General features: G+C 38.3%; 1 protein-coding gene across 1 annotated transcript in view; it reads right to left on the reverse strand.

Annotated features, from left to right (window-relative positions):
• Window positions 1-14547: 14547 nt before the first annotated feature.
• Window positions 14548-15474, reverse strand: part of TRAF5 (TNF receptor associated factor 5) — a 106462-nt gene continuing 105535 nt past the window's right edge. The window contains exon 17 of the transcript XR_008383020.1: window positions 14548-14699. The gene's annotated coding sequence lies outside the window, so the exon portion shown is untranslated. The remainder of the gene's footprint in view (window positions 14700-15474) is intronic.

Below are 15474 nucleotides of genomic sequence, written 5' to 3' on the forward strand. Positions count from 1 at the left end.
ATTTTGGTCGTTATTTTCCTCTGTCATTTCATCTTATCTTAAAATTTCCTGTCTTTTACCCAGAAGCATATTTTGCTCTTCTTCAGGGGTGGGGGGAGGGAGTTTAAATGTGCAGATAAAACTGTGAGAATTTTGGAGCTACTGAACATTCCGAGTTATGATTCTCCCATCTACATCTCTGCAAATCACTCACCTCTCTGAGGCTCTTGCTTCTCATTAGATAAACATAACTAATAGATATAGTTATTATATCTATCATATCAAACGACCTCCCAGGCTTGTGGTCAGGGTAAACTAAGATCCAATGCCTTCAAACTCTAAAGGAACTTTCAAATCTAAGATCTTACAGTTGTTTGCGACAGTCTTCTCTTCAATTAGTACACATGTTGGCAAGCCGAATGAACCCAGTAAAGAGCATTTTTCATCTTTCTTCCTCTGGAGTGTCCAGACATGGCTCTTCAATCATTACCCTGGAGCCCAATTGCCCTAGTCTTTTAGATCCGTGATTCTTAGGTTTAGCTACACATTAAATCATCTGGGAACTTTTAAATATTCTGGCACGTAGGCCACCCTCTGAAATAATCAAATCAGAAACTTGGGATGGGACCTAGGCACCTATGTTTCTGAAGCTTTTCAGGTGATACCATTGTGCAGTGAAGGTTAAAAACCATGGTTTTAGGTTACTCTTTCTGGAGGACTCAAAACATTCTGAACCTAACATATGCCTGAATGATTTCATTTCAATAGGAGATGAATGCACTTTGGAACTATTACATTGGCTTTGTGTGATCTTGTGTTGCTGATAGATGGTTGTGAGAGTATATATCACATAGACTGTTTATGAACTATGATAGATGTTTATCATCTCCTTAGGAAGATGCTTGATAATAAGAAGACATGTGTCTTGTAAAGATTGCTGCAAATATTTAAATTGCTTTATTTTATAGCAATATAAAGATGGAGAGGGTGATGGGATCTGAGCTGTTTCTTATAAACCTGCAAGAACACAATTGCATAGGATGACAATTATCTGATGCCTATCATGGACAGCATCTATAAGGTACTGTGTGTGCATGTGTGTGAGTGTGTGTGTATGTGTGTGTGTGTAAGAGGAAAAGAGAAGGAGAAAGCAAGGAAGTTGGAATCCAGCCTTCCAGTGGAAGTGGCTGGCTGGGGATGGATTGTACAGAATGCTTTCTTCTCTTCATGAGGCAGCTAGTAAAGCTACTATGCTGAATAACAGTGGTGAAAGTGGGCATCCTTGTTTTGTCCCAGATCTTAGAGGCAAGGCTTTCAGTGTTTCCTCATTGAGTATAATACTAACTGTGGGTCTATTATTTATGGCTTGTGTGTTGTGTTGAGCTATGTTTCTTCTATATCTAGTTTTTTTTGAACCTTTATTATGAATTTTAGCAACTGCTTTTCAGCATCAATTGAAATAATGTTTTTTTCCCTTTGTTCTGTTAATATGAGGTATTACATTGATTTGTGTATGTTGAACCATCTTTGCATCCTTGCAATGAATTGTACTTGATCATGAAGAGTAATTTTTTAATATGTTGTTAAACTTGGTTTGCTAGTATTTTGTAGAGAATTTTTGCATTTATATTCCTCAGAGACATCAGCCTATAGTTTTTTTTTTGTTGTTTTTGTTTTTGTCTGTCTGGTTTGGGTATCAGGGTGATACTGGCTTTGTCGAATGACTCTGGGAGTATTCCCTCCTTCTCGGCTTTTTGTAATAGTTTGAAAAGTATTGGTATTAGCTCTTTAAATGTTTGATTCAGTAATGAAGCCATCCAGTCCTGAGCTTTTCTTTGATGGGAGATGTTTCATTACTACTTCTAAATCTCATTACATGTTATTGATCTGTTTAGGTTTTAGATTTCTTCCTAGTTCAATCTTGGCAGGTTATATGTGTTCTAGAATTTATTCATTTTTTTTCCCTAGTTTTCCAATTCATTGGCATATAGTTGTTTGTTGTAGTCTCTGATAATCTTTTGAATTTCACCAGTATCAGTTGTAATGTCTCCATCTCTGATTTTATTTGGGGCTTCTTGCTTTTCTTAGTTTGGCAAAGGGTTTGTCAATTTTGTTTATCTTTTAAAAAAAACTAGATAATTAATACTTACACTAAAGTTTCAGAAATGCTTCTTAATTTTGGCTCACCTCGAAACCACCTGAGAGCTCTAAAATATTCTGATGTCTGGGAGAGAGGGAGGTTTAAATTCTCCCCTTCCCACCCACCCCATAATTTTAATGTTTAGTCAAGTACCACTCAAGAAATAGAGTGCTAAAAATTATTCCCCTCAAATCCCGGTGGGGCTGGACTGTTGTAGGAATCATTGGGATACAGAAGTTCTTGCCTTCAAAACCAAGATCGCAGACCCAAGAGAGACAGACTCCACTGGGTTCACCATCTTCCCCGTATAGGTTCCATTCTTCCTATTATTTAGAAATTATAAATTTAGGAAAGCGTCAACAGAGTACTGGATAGGAGAAAAGGAGCTGTGGATTGTTTCTGGTGTTTCTAGCTCACTCAACCCTGAACTCACCACCATTTTAAATTTGTTTCTTCAGTTGTAAAATGGAAATGAAGATATCAACAATCTCTTATCAATGACACATTTGTGAGGCCAAGAAAGGAGTGTTCTACTATATTCTGTGTAAAATTCCATACAAAGTATTCTAAAATCTAATCTATGGAATGTATTTTTTAAATGGCCATTTTATAATGTATTTATATTTATACCACAATAATTCGGAAAATGAGAGTAAGATATAAGGTGCTCAAATTATGGAACCTGCCAGTATTTCAGTCTTTCCTGCTGTTATAACAAAACACCTTAGACTGGGTAGTTTAATAAACAACAGAAACATATTTCTCACAGCTCCGGAGACTGGGAAGTCCAAGATTAACCAGTGCCAGCAGATTCAGTGACGCTCTCTGCTTCTAAGATGGCACCTTCTTCTGCATCCTCATACGGCAGAAGGGATAAAAAGGAAAACAGATCCATTCATGAGGGTTCTGCCCCCATTACTTAATCATGTTCTTAAGGACCCACTTCTTAATACTGTCAGACTTTCTAGTTGTTACAGCTTCAAAATATGAAGTGGGGTGAGAGACACATTTAGATAAGAGCAGCCAGTTTCCTAATTCATTACATTGTATGTGAACATGCTGGAATACAGAGGGGTTGTAAGAATAAGTGACTCTCCGTCTATTTCCATACTCCCAATCATATTTTACATTCACACAGATACTCCAGATATTTTTTTTCACTCCTTTCTGGTGTTTGTTTCTAGTTTTTTGGTTAGTAATTGCTAAAATAGGAAAATGATGAAGCCCAGGAAAATAGAAACATCCAGAGCTTTATTTATACAAGAATATGTTGTCCTACTAGTTGGGGAAAATAGTAGTTTAGTTTTATATTTTAATCAATGTCTCCACAAAACTTGTACCTCTGCTAACAATAAAATATGACCAGTTGGAGTTTTATCTTTTTAAACATCAGAGATTCTATTCAGGTATTTTATTTTATTTTATTTTATTTTTTATTGTTGGGGATTCATTGAGGGTACAATAAGCCAGGTTACACTGATTGCAATTGTTAGGTAAAGTCCCTCTTGCAATCATGTCTTGCCCCCATAAAATGTGACACACACCAAGGCCCCACCCTCCCACCCTCGGTCCCTCTTTCTGCTTTTCCTCCCTCCCATAACCTTAACTGTCATTAATTGTCCTCATATCAAAATCGAGTACATAGGATTCATGCTTCTCCATTCTTGTGTTGCTTTACTAAGAATAATGTCTTCCACTTACATCCAGGTTAATACGAAGGATGTGAAGTCTCCATTTTTTTAAATAGCTGAATAGTATTCCATGGTATACAAGTACCACAGCTTGTTAATCCATTCCTGGGTTGGTGGGCATTTAGGCTGTTTCCACATTTTGGCGATTGTAAATTGAGCTGCAATAAACAGTCTAGTACAAGTGTCCTGATGATAAAAGGATTTTTTTCCTTCTGGGTAGATGACCAGTAATGGGACTGCAGGATCAAATGGTAGGTCTAGCTTGAGTGCTTTGAGGTTTCTCCATACTTCCTTCCAGAAAGGTTGTACTAGTTTGCAGTCCCACCAGCAGTGTAAAAGTGTTCCCTTCTCTCCACATTCACGCCAGCATCTGCAGTTTTGAGATTTTGTGATGTGGGCCATTCTCACTGGGGTTAGATGATATCTCAGGGTTGTTTTGATTTGCATTTCTCTAATATATAGAGATGATGAACATTTTTCATGTGTTTGTTAGCCATTCGTCTGTCATCTTTAGAGAAGGTTGTATTCATGTCTCTTGCCCATTGATATATGGGATTGTTGGCTTTTTTCATGTGGATTAATTTGAGATCTCTATAGATCCTAGTTATCAAGCTTTTGTCTGATTGAAAATATGCAAATATTCTTTCCCATTGTGTAGGTTGTCTCTTTGCTTTGGTTATTGTCTCCTTAGCTGTACAGAAGCTTTTCAGTTTAATGAAGTCCCATTTGTTTATTTTTGTTGTTGTTGTAATTGCCATGGCAGTCTTCTTCATGAAGTCTTTCCCAAGGCCAATATCTTCCAGTGTTTTTCCTATGCTTTCTTGGAGGATTTTTATTGTTTCATGCCTTAAATTTAAGTCCTTTATCCATTTGGAATCAATTTTTGTGAGTGGGGAAAGGTGTGGGTCCAGTTTCAGTCTTTTACATGTAAAAGTTCTCCCAACACCATTTATTGAATAGGGAGTCTTTCCCCCAAGGTATGTTCTTGTTTGGTTTATCAAAGATTAGGTGGTTGTAAGATGTTAGTTTCATTTCTTGGTTTTCAATTCGATTCCAAGTGTCTATGTCTCTGTTTTTGTGCCAGTACCATGCTGTCTTGACCACTATGGCTTTGTAGTACAGACTAAAATCTGGTATGCTGATGCCTCCAGCTTTATTTTTATTACTAAGAACTGCCTTAGCTATACAGGGTTTTTTCTGGTTCCATACAAAATGCAGAATCATTTTCTCCAAATCTTGAAAGTACGATGTTGGTATTTTGATAGGAATGACATTGAATAGGTAGATTGCTTTGGGAAGTATAGACATTGTAACAATGTTGATTCTTCCCATCCGTGAGCATGGTATGTTCTTCCATTTGTTAATATCCTCTGCTATTTCCTTTCTGAGGATTTCATAATTTTCTTTATAGAGGTCCTTCACCTCCTTCGTTAGGTATATTCCTAGGTATTTCATTTTCTTTGAAACTATGGTGAAGGGAGTTGTGTCCCTAATTAGCTTCTCATCTTGACTGTTATTGGTGTACACAAAGGCTACTGACTTGTGGACATTGATTTTATATCCTGAAACATTACTGTATTTTTTGATGACTTCTAGGAGTCTTGTGGTTGAGTCTTTGGGGTTCTCTAAGTATAAGATCATGTCGTCAGCAAAGAGGGAGAGTTTGACCTCCTCTGCTCCCATTTGGATTCCCTTTATTTCCTTGTCTTGCCTAATTGTATTGGCTAGAACTTCCAGCACTATGTTGAATAGTAAAGGTGACAGAGGACAACCTTGTCTGGTTCCAGTTCTAAGAGGAAAAGCTTTCAGTTTTACTCCATTCAGTAAAATATTAGCTGTGGGTTTGTCACAGATAGCTTCAATCAGTTTTAGAAATGTGCCACCTATGCCTATACTCTTCAGTATTCTAATTAGGAAAGGATGCTGGATTTTATCAAATGCTTTTTCTGCATCTATTGAGAGGATCATGTGATCTTTATTTTTGCCTCTGTTAATATGGTGGATAACGTTTATGGACTTGCATATATTAAACCAGCCTTGCATCCCTGGGATGAAGTCTACTTGATCATGATGAATGACTTTTTTGATGATAAGCTATAATCTATTGGCTAGGATTTTGTTGAGAATTTTTGCATCTATATTCATGAGTGAGATTGGTCTGAAATTCTCCTTTTGTTTGGGTCTTTTCCTGGTTTTGGTATCAGGGTGATGTTTGCTTCATAGAATGTGTTGGGGAAGATTCCTTCTTCCTCAATTTTTTGGAATAATTTCTGCAGTACAGGAATAAGCTCTTCCTCGAAGGTTTGATAGAATTCTGGAGTGAAGCCATCTGGACCAGGGCATTTTTTGGTTGGAAGATTTTTTATTGTTTCTTTGATCTCAGTGCTTGAAATTGGTCTGTTAAGGAGCTCTATTTCTTCCTGGGTAAGTCTAGGGAGAGGGTGTGGTTCCAAATATTGATCCATTTCCTTCACATTGTCAAATTTCTGGGCATAGAGTTTCTGGTAGTATTCAGAGATGATCTCTTGTATCTCTGTGGGATCAGTTGATATTTCCCCTTTATCATTTCTGATTGAGGTTACTAGAGATTTTACTTTTCTATTTCTCATTAGTCTGGTCAATGGTTTATCTATTTTATTTATTTTTTCAAAAAACCACCTCCTTATTTCATTAATTTTCTGAATGATTCTTTTGTTTTCAATTTCATTGATCTCTGATTTGATTTTGGATATTTCTTTTCTTCTACTGAGTTTAGGCTTAGATTGTTCTTCTTTTTCCAATTCCATAAGATGGCTTGTGAGATTGTTGATGCACTCTCTCTCTGTTTTTCAAATGTAGGCATCTAAAGCGATGAATTTTCCTCTCAAAACTGCTTTTGCAGTATCCCACAGGTTTTGGTAGCTTGTGTCTTCATTGTTGTTATGCTCAAGGAAGTTAATGATTTCCTGTTTTATTTCTTCCTGCACCCATCTGTTATTCAACAGAAGATTGTTTAATTTCCATGCCTTTGTGTGGGGTTGAGCGTTTTTGTTAGAGTTGAGTTCCACCTTTAGTGCCTTATGGTCTGAGAAGATACAAGGTAAAATTTCAATTCTTTTGATTCTGTTGATATTTGTTTTGTGTCCCAGGATATGATCAATTTTGGAGAATGTTCCATCGGCTGATGAGAAGAATGTATATTCTTTATCTTTGGGATGGTGTGTTCTATATGTGTATATCAAGCACAGTTGTTCTAGGGTCTCATTTAAAGCTCTTATATCTTTGTTTAATTTCTGTTTAGAGGATCTGTCCAGCTCTGTAAAAGGAGTGTTAAAGTCCCCTGTTATTATAGTATTATCAGATATCATATTGCTCAGACTGAGTAAGGTCTGTTTCAAGAATCTGGGAGCATTTAAATTGGGTGCATAAGGGCGGCGCCTGTGGCTCAGTGAGTAGGGCGCCGGCCCCATATACCAAGGGTGGCAGGTTCAAACCCGTCCCCCGGCCAAACTGTAACAAAAAAAAAAATAGCCGGGCGTTATGGCGGGCGCCTGTAGTCCCAGCTGCTCGGGAGGCTGAGGCAGGAGAATCGCCTAAGCCCAGGAGTTGGAGGTTGCTGTGAGCTGTGTGAGGCCACGGCACTCTACCGAGGGCAATAAAGTGAAACTCTGTCTCTACAAAAAAAAATAAAAATAAAAATAAATTGGGTGCATAAATATTTAGAATTGAAACATCTGCTTGTTGTATTTTTCTCTTGACCAATATAAAGTGACCATCTTTGTCTTTTTTGACTTTAGTTGCTTTAAATCCACATGAATCTGAAAATAAGATTGCAACTCCTCTTTTCCTCTGAATGACATTTGCCCGAAATTTGCTCCAACCCTTGACTCGGAGCTTTAATTTGTCTTTTGAAGCCTGGTGTGTTTCTTGCAGATAGCAAATGGATGGCTTGTGTTTGTTAATCCAGTGAGCCAATCTATGCCTTTTCAGTGGGGAATTCAAGCCATTAACATTTATTGAGATAATTGATCAGTATGGTAGTATTCTATTCATCTTATTTTGTGAGAGTCCATTGCTTAGTTTTATCTTTTGCATCAGTGTGGAGGTTAGGTTCTGTCCTTTAATTTCTGAGTTCTTCCTTTGCTGCTGATCCATTGTGGTGGTCAGTGTGTAGAACAGGTTGAAGTATTTCCTGTAGAGCTGGTCTTGTTGTGGCAAATTTCCTCAATGTTTGTATGTCCGTAAACGATTTGATTTCTCCATCAATTTTGAACTTAGCTTAGCAGGGTACAGAATTCTGGGCTGGAAATTGTTCTGTTTAAGTAGATTAAAGGTAGATGACCTTTGTCTTCTTGCTTGGAAAGTTTCATTAGAGAAGTCTGCAGTCACTCTGATGGATTTGCCCCTTTAGGTCAACTGGCGCTTACTCCTGGCAGCTTGCAGAATCTTTTCTTTTGTCTTGACTTTGGATAGGTTCATCACAATGTGTCTTGGAGAAGCTCGGTTAGAGTTGAGGCGACCTGGGGTCCGATATCCCTCTGAAAGCAGTGTGTCAGAATCTTTGGTGATGTTTGGGAAATTTTCTTTTATAATATTCTCTAGTATGGCTTCCATTCCTCTGGGGCATTCTTCTTCCCCTTCTGGGATTCCTATAACTCGTATGTTGGAACGCTTCATAAAGTCCCATAATTCTGACAGTGAATGTTCTGCTTTCTCTCTCTTCTTTTCTGCATCTTTTACTGTCTGAGTTATCTCAAGAACTTTGTCTTCTACCTCTGAAATTCTTTGTTCTGCATGGTCTAACCTGTTGCTGATACTTCCCATTGCATCTTTAAGTTCCCTAATTGACTGCTTCAGTTCCTTCAGCTCTGCTACATCCTTTTTATATTGTTCATATCGTTCATCTCTTATTTGATTCTGTTTTTTGATTTCCTTTTGGTTATTTTCCACTTTATTAGCAGTTTCCTTCATTGTTTCCATGATTTTTTTTCATTGTTTTCAACATGTGTATTCTAAATTCCCTTTCTGTCATTCCTAACATTTCTTTATAGGTGGAATCCTCTGCAGTAGCTACCTCATGGTCCCTTGGCGGGGTTGTTCTTGACTGGTTCTTCATGTTGCCTGGAGTTTTCTGCTGATTGTTCCTCATGAGTGATTTCTTTTATCTGTTTCCTTGCCCTAATTTTCCTTTCACTTCCTCTTGCTATTTAAGTTCTCGTGCCTGTGGACTAAGGGTTAGATGAGTCCTTTTGATACAGGACCAGAAGGGTGAGAAGGTTGAAGAGCAAGAAAGGGATGAAAGAAAGGAGGACCGAGTGAAAAGAAAAAAAAAATAGAGAAAGGAGAGGGGGTGGGTAAAAGCAATATTGACAAAAAAAAGAGAGGCACAGAAAGAGGGAGACAGAGCAATATAGGTGTACAGTAGGGTACTTTGACACAACCTTTAAAAAAAAACACCTTCTGGGAGTGCCCAGTTGGGTGGGTCCCTTGAGGTCAGCAGCTCTTTGTTATCCTGATCAGACACAGTACCCCACCTCCACCAAGTAGAGAGGAAAGACAAAAATGCTATAAATCAAACCAAAACAAGCAAACAGAAAACTTTACAGGGTAAAATTGGGTGAAAAATCAAATAATAGCAGTAGAAACACTAGCAAAAATGAAGTTCTAGTTATTGAAAAAGGCAGCAATGGGAAATTACAATTAAACTAGAAAAATTGAGAAAGAAAAAAGATCTGTATGGAAAAGGTTGAAATTAAAAAACAGAACAACATCAACAACATCAAAATAAACAAAAAAACCAACCAAACCAAAAAAAAAAAAAGAAAAAAACACAAAAAACAAAACACAACCAAAAACAAAGCAGTATGTATATGTTATTGAATATTGTCTGGGCAACACGTGGTCTTCTGGGGTATGAGATGTTAATCACAGTTCTGATACGACTGGAGGCTGCTGATTTCTCAAACCCCAGCAGGTAAACACCCTAAATCTCTCTTCAGGCCACCTAAAAGGCACTTTGAACTTGTAAACTTGCTGAGCAGAAGCTTTCCCAGGAAAGTGCTTGTCGCTGGAATCACTGCTGAAGTGGCTATCCACTTACCCAGTGTGCCAAATCCGGTCTCACTCTGCCCCTGAGGGTTAGCGCTGCAAGGCGGCTCAGACCCCACCCTTAGGCTACTCAGTTGCTGGGTTAACAGCTCCCAACTGATTCTAGCTCTGCGACTCTGAGGGCGGAGCTTGCTGGGGCAGATCGCTCACAATGGCTCCCTGTGGCCCACAGCCAAACACTATTAGCTCCATCTAGTTCAGTGGCTCAGACTGGGGCCCTAGACAATGGCCAAAGTTCTCCACATTCCCGCTCAGGCTCTCCCCAAGGCAGTTCAACTGAGTGCCAAGTCCAAAGACACCAAACCAGTTCACAGTTAAGGCCTTTCTGGTTTGCAGTCTCGCTGCTACTGAACTTACAGTTGCGGGCGGGTTTAGATGGATTGAACACACGCGACCACTTGCCGGTTTTCCACTGTTTTAGTCCTCTTCTTGGGGTCCAGAAGTCTCTCACTGACTCTCTGTATCCTTGCAGGGGTGATGAGATAGGCAGATCCCACCAGCCAGAGATGCCTGGAGTCCTATCTCCCCGGACTCACCGTGCCCAGATGCAAGGAAGCTGTTACTCGGCTGCCATCTTGCTCCTTTTTTCCTCTATTCAGGTATTTTAGATCTCAGTCAGAAATTTCTAACAAGTTTTCAGAGGAAGAAAATAAAGCTTCGAGGGGTGAAATGGCTTTTACATGTGAAAAGGATAGGGTTTTCTCCCTCCATCTCTTCCTTGGAGTAAGTTTTTGGTGAGGCATAGGGGAGAGAGAGACTGTCAGTATAATGACCCCATACAGTTATCATAGCAGAAAGGGAATTATTATTATTATTTTTTTTTGTTTTTGAGACAGAGGCTCAAGCTGTCACCCTGGGTCGAGTGCTGTGGCATCACAGCTCACAGCAACCTCAAACTCTTGGGCTTAAGCAATTCTCTTTGCCTCAGCCTCCCAAGTAGCTGGGACTAGAGGTGTCCGCCACACTCTGGCTATTTTTTGGTTGTAGTTGTCATTGTCATTTGGCAGGCCTGATTTATATTTGAACCCAGCAGCTCTGGTGTATGTGACTGGCGCCCTAGCTCCTGAGCTACAGGTGCTGAGCCAGAAAATCAGAATTATTAAAAATATTTCTGTCAAACCAATCAATAATTGTGTTGGTCTTATAGATATTTTACCCAAACATGATAGAACTACCTATATTAATGATATTTCAGAAACAAAATCATTTCATTACTTCCCACTTTATTTTACTCCCTGGATATAATTTAATGTCTTCATTACACAGAGCAAATTTTGTGGGGCCTAAAGCTTATACAATTTCAGGAGCCCACTAAGAAAAATACAGAATGATAACAGAAATCACAAATTACAGAATTTACAACCTGGCAAACAGCACACACACAAAAAAAACCATTCTATTTTTATTAACTGCATGACATATCTAAATATTACCTTTCTTTTTTTAGACAGGGTCTTGCTGTTGTTTGGGCTAGAGTAGCATCATTATAGCTCACTGTATCCTCAAACTCTTGGGTTCAAGTACTCCCTCTCCTGCCTCAGCCTCCTGAGTAGCTGGGACTAAAGGCACACACCCCTGCATCTGGCTATTTTTTCTATTATTTATAGAGATGGGTTTTGTTTTGCTTTTTGTTTTGAGTTATAGTCCTGCTCTGTTGCCCGAGATAGAGTACCATGGTGTCAGCCTAGCTCACAGCAATCTCAAATTCCTGAGTTCAAGCGATCCTCCTTGCCCCAGCCTCCCAAGTAGCTTGGACAACTGGTGCTTGCCACGATGCCCATTGATTTTTTTTCTGTTTTTAGTAGAGATGGGGGTCTTGTTCTTGCTCAGGCCAGTCTTGAACTCCTGAGCTCAAGGGATCCTCCCCTGTCCCAGAGTGTTATGATTACAGGCTTGAGCCACTGCATCCAGCCCGAGCTGGGGTCTTGCTATATTGCTCAGGCTGGTCTCAAACTCCTGGCCTCAAATGATCCTTCTCCCTCAGCCTCCCAAAGTGCTAGGATCATAAGCATGTGCCTAGCCTGGCTGCACAGTCTTTGTCACTTCACAGTATAATGATTTTTTAATATCCTTTTTGGTTTTTTGAGACAGAATCTTGCTATTTTGCCCTGGGCTAGGGTGCTGTGACTTTGGCTTAGCTCACAGCAACCTCAAAGTCCTGGGATCAAGTGATCCTCCTGCCTCAGGCTCCAGAGTGACTAGGACTATGCATGTACACTTCCATGCTTGTCTAATTTTTTTATTTTTAGTAGAGACAGGTTCACATTCTTGCTCAGGCTGGTCTCGAACTCCTGAACTCAAGCCATCCCCCTACCTCAGCCTCCCAGGGTGCTAGGATTACAGGTGTGAGCCACCACTCATGGCCTATCATATATTTTTCTGTACATAGAAAAGGGAAATAATTCAGTCCTTCCTCTGTCAAGGTTGATAAAATTTTTTTTAAATAATAGTGTATAAAATAAACACACACGTCTTTGCACACAGGTGCACTAGTTAAGGGTTTTATTGCTCTAGGTTTGTGGTAAAATAGATGAGACTTGAATCCTCTGTTAACAATTTTTCGGATCTGATTTTTTGATATTTTCCACAGATTACTTTCTGGCTCCATGTATTTCAAACTTGGCTTCTCCTCTGATGCCCACTTAACTTCCAATGACCCTAGGACACATTAATATTGTCATGAGATCTCTGGCTCTTAACCTTGGTATTACAAAAGTACATGACTATAGAAGCGTGGAGCTAGGGACTCTCCAGGGCTTTGGCAAGGGCCGTAAATTTACGTTTGCTGGCATAACCAGCCTCTGATAAAGAAAATGGAGAGGAAAACAGCTTTGTTTTCCATGCCAGGAACAAACTGGCATGAAAACTCAGGTATCCACCCTGTAGCCACAGCCGACAGTTGTTTTCTTTTAGAACATATTTTAAAAGTCATTTTAAAAAATCTTCTCACTAAAATTACCTCTTGCTTTAGAGTTTTTTAGGTAAGTCAATAAATTTGACTTTTATTCTGGAAAGCATTATAGTTCTCAAAAGTGAGACTTTCTTTTTATAATTTGATTTGTCAAAGCACAATTCATAAATATAAACTTGGAGTTAAGAAAAAAATCTAGAGAAGTGATGCACTATTTCAAACTTCCATTTATTCAAACTATTTCTGTTATTCTTTTCTCGAGGGCATGGTCAGTATTTAATTAATTTACAAATAAAGTTTTGAAATAATGTCTAATACCTACATTTCATTATGCCCTTTAAAAGAGGCCATAATTATGACTATTTGTTTTCCTGGGGAAAAAGCAGTTCATTTATAAACTAAAATACCTTTAGTTCTTCAGTAAGTGAAAAAAAAAAAAAAGGAGAAAAAAACCCCACTGTGTCCTCTGCTAGTCGTTATCAGAAATGTCACCATTTCAAACATAAGAAAACAACTTTCTTGATACAAAAATACTGGAAGCCCAAGACAATATATGTGAGAAATGACATACAGTCATGTGCTAAAAATCTCTCTAATCAAAGACAAAGATGCTTAATTTTAGTACAATCTTATTATAATTTTGCTTTGTATTATTGGGGGGAAACCCTGTAAGGAATTATGTTTAGTAACAACACTACATTAGGGTAATATGAAGAAGATATTTAACTTCAGTGCAGAATGATACTCAAAATTAAGCTATGTGCCTCACTAATCTAACAGTACCTTAATTTCTAATTTTATTTTGTTTATTTATTTTTGAGACAGAGTCTCTCACCCCTTGAGGGCTGTGGCATCATAGCTCACAGCAACCTCAAACTCTTGGACTCAAGCGATTCCCTTGCCTCAGCCTCCCGAGTAACTGGGACTATAGGCGCCTGCCCTGAAGCCCGGCTATTTTTAGAGATGAAGTCTCGCTCTGGCTCAGGTTGGTCTCAAACCTGTGAGCTCAGGCAGTCCACCTGCCTCAGCCTCCCAGACTGCTAGGATTACAGGTGTGAGCCACTGCACCTGACCACTTTCTAGTTTTAAAAAATCAACTTAGCCCTCTTTTCCATCATTCACTTCTAATAGGAGCTTGTTTTAAAGTCAATTATCAAATACATGGTTAGATTAGATACACATTCACTCATAAACTTAATGAGCAAAAACCCCAAGGATATGTAAAACTATCACAGGCAACTTAAAAGACTAACCTGGGGAAATGCTGGGGAATTTCTTATTTTGTGAAATACTGTGTATCTAACCAGCGTATCTAAAATAAGAGTAAAAGAACATTACATCATGATCCAAAAAGAAATATTATTTGAGATTATGAAAACCTGTAATACATGTACTTGATGAAAGAAGGGGATATTGCTGAAAAATGGAAACAAAATTTGGGAAGAAATAACTAAACAAGAAGTACACGGATAAGCCTTTCCCTTTCTCATGCCATCTGGAAGCCTTCTGCTTTCTGTAGATTATTGTTGGTAAAATTATTTTATATATAATTATCAGGTATAATAGTGAAGAAAGTAGACTCATTCTCCTCCTTCCCTAAAAAATATTTAAATTTGGGATAAGCACCCTAGGATTGCCACAATTGGCTTGGACTTCAGGCTCTCAAGCATTGGACGTAGGCCTTCAAAAACAAAATATGATTTCCAAACTCTTTATTGTGTGGTACAGAGGATGTGAAGATAGATTTTGTGAGTTTAGAATTGGTGTGAAAGGCATTCAATTTCCTCAGCTCTTTGATGTTTCATGGTGCTGGGTTCTGTATCCTTGTCTGGCCGCCTTTCACCAAAAGTCTGAGTTTTGGAAATCAAAAAGTTGTTTGGTTTCAGCCCCTCTGCAGATAAAAAAGTAGAATTGATTAGAACAGATTGGCTACTTGCTTCATTATATCACTTTATCTAATAATTAATAGTAGAAAACAGGAACTTTGGACATGGTTGTATTTAGAGGAGAGCACATTAAACTTTGAAAAGTAATCGATATTAACATTGAAGCTTCACTTCAAATTCTAAATATATAGTCATTAAAATGTTAATATTAATCAAGTTTTATCATCAGATTAAATATTTTACACACAGTGGCTTTATTTCAGCAACTTGATTACCTGTGCCCTAAAAAATAAACTTCAACTATGAAAATTTAAATTTCAAATAAGAGTTAGGTTATTTGATGGAAAAAAAGAACACAAATAAGGATTTATAAAGAATGAATAGTAGCCGGGCCTTGTGGCGGGCGCCTGTAGTCCCAGCTACTCGGGAGGCTGAGGCAAGGGAATCTCTTAAGCCCAGAGGTTGGAGGTTGCTGTGAGCTGTGTGAAGCCATGGCACTCTATTGAGGGCCATAAAGTGAGACTCTGTCTCTACAAAAAAAAAAAAAAAAAAAGAATGAATAGAAATACCCCTTAATAGTGTTAAATTTAAAAATGTTTTAAAAAAGAATGAATAGAAATAAATGGCAATGGAAATAACTGCTAATAAATTTCCTGGATTTGTAAATATTGGATATTTGTTTTGAAAGTTGGAATGTTCAGCAACTTCTAACTTTTAATTGTTTCAAATTAGTCAAGTATTCAGTATTAGTTTTGAATAAATTTTGTAAGGGGTAAGGCT

This window comes from Nycticebus coucang, chromosome 10 (assembly GCF_027406575.1).
Source record: "Nycticebus coucang isolate mNycCou1 chromosome 10, mNycCou1.pri, whole genome shotgun sequence".
Classification (NCBI taxonomy): domain Eukaryota; kingdom Metazoa; phylum Chordata; class Mammalia; order Primates; family Lorisidae; genus Nycticebus; species Nycticebus coucang.